General features: G+C 29.3%; 1 long non-coding RNA gene across 1 annotated transcript; it reads right to left on the bottom strand.

Moving 5' to 3' along the window:
• Positions 1-147: 147 nt before the first annotated feature.
• Positions 148-1,254, bottom strand: LOC120068846. Its single transcript, XR_005479377.1, has 3 exons — positions 1,128-1,254; positions 813-1,035; positions 148-258 (listed from the first exon to the last, which is right to left on the bottom strand). It is a non-coding gene; the product is annotated as an uncharacterized LOC120068846 (long non-coding RNA).
• Positions 1,255-1,705: the final 451 nt, after the last annotated feature.

Consider the following 1,705-nt stretch of genomic DNA (forward strand, 5'->3'; position numbering starts at 1 on the left):
CCTAGGCCAAATATTTATTAACTTCTTTTAAGAAAGGAAATAAATAAAGTAAAGAGACATAATTTAAAAAGGAAAAAAAAAAAAAAAAAAAAAAATATAGGGATATGTATTTCTTTCCTCAATCCATCCTCAAACCGCCTGTATAACTCTTTCCTCTCACGGCGGCGTTTATGAACGTCACGCCGTGTCTCTCTAATGCCGCTATTGCTTCATCCGTCTCCGATACTTCTCCTGACATTTCGTTTGATTCCGTGTTCTCTGTATTCATATATTATTCTTCCTTATTTCTTTCCCCTTAATTCTTTATTTAAAACTTTTAGCACCTCCTTTTTTTTTTAAAGAGATTTTATTTATTATTGCTTATTTGTAAATAATTTCACAACATTTTTATCATTTAAACTAATTTCTCTTATAATTACTTATTTAATTTTATAATAACATTTAAAAAAATATATAAATATGGTAAAATATATGATAGATTAGACTCTTATCTAGGTCTAAATTCTGCATAAACTCAAACTAGGGTTCAAAATAAATAGGGAAGAGTGAATAAGAAATAGAATAGAAATAGTTGACAAGATTAAATTGACGAATGAAGATGCACCACGTGTCAACCATAAAAGATAGAAATAGTTGGCGGGAGAAATACAAGCGTGGAGTGACGTAATTGATGAGAGTAACCAAAATTGTCATAAAAAGAGAGAGAGAAAAGAAAATTAAAAAGAGATTTGATGATTATTTAAAAGAAGAATTGAATTGAATTTAAAAAAAGTAAAATGAAATGGTGAATGAATGTGGAACTGGGAGATTACCGGAGAAGTTAGAGTGACGGGGAGAAAAAGAGGAGGAGCGAGAAAAGGTGGTGGGCGGAGAAGATTTGCGGCGGCGATCTTCAAGAATGCGTTTGAATTCAACCAAAATTCCAAGCTGCTCCTTTAGACTGTCCCCTCTCTCCACGAACTCATTCTCTCTACTTCCATAAAACTCGTTTACTTTATCCAATTCTTCATCCAACGTCTCAAAAAATATCTTCACCTAAATATCATAAACAAACACCATTAATAATCATCTTTTACAATTATTTAAACCTAATGTCTTCCCAACAATCTATTAATTCAAAATTTTACTTCATCTTCTACGGAGAAAAATTCTGAAAGTTCCGTTTCCCGATCTTCATTACGATTATTCCCATCTTCAAGGCTTTCATTCTTCTTCACCTGCAATTATTATATTAACATTTAAAAAGAAAAATTAGAAGAAATAGGAAATAACCATCATTTATTAAGGATGGTTATGGGTTTTTTTTTATAATAATAATAATTATTATTATTATTATAACAAAAACGTCATTTTCAAATGGTATCTGTTTTTTTTTTTTTTTTTTTTTTTTTTTCCAATGAATCACGATGGTTCCGTGGACATGCATGAACTTCATTTTTTTTTTTTTTCATAAAGAGAAAAACCGTTCCAAAATTAGCTTGTGAGAAAAGAGATGGAAATTAATTGTCTAATTAAAATTAATTAAAATCAAATAAAGAAAAAAGAGTATGTAAATTGAGTACGCAACAAAGTAATGGAAATTACGCCAAAAAGCATGGGAGCCCAATATCACTCATCTTTTGAATTCCTTTTTCTGCTAATTTTTCTCTTCAATTTCCCCTTCTTCAATAATTCTCTCTTTTTTTAAAAAAAAAAAAAAAAAATT

This window comes from Benincasa hispida, unplaced genomic scaffold, assembly GCF_009727055.1.
Source record: "Benincasa hispida cultivar B227 unplaced genomic scaffold, ASM972705v1 Contig1224, whole genome shotgun sequence".
Classification (NCBI taxonomy): Eukaryota; Viridiplantae; Streptophyta; class Magnoliopsida; order Cucurbitales; family Cucurbitaceae; genus Benincasa; species Benincasa hispida.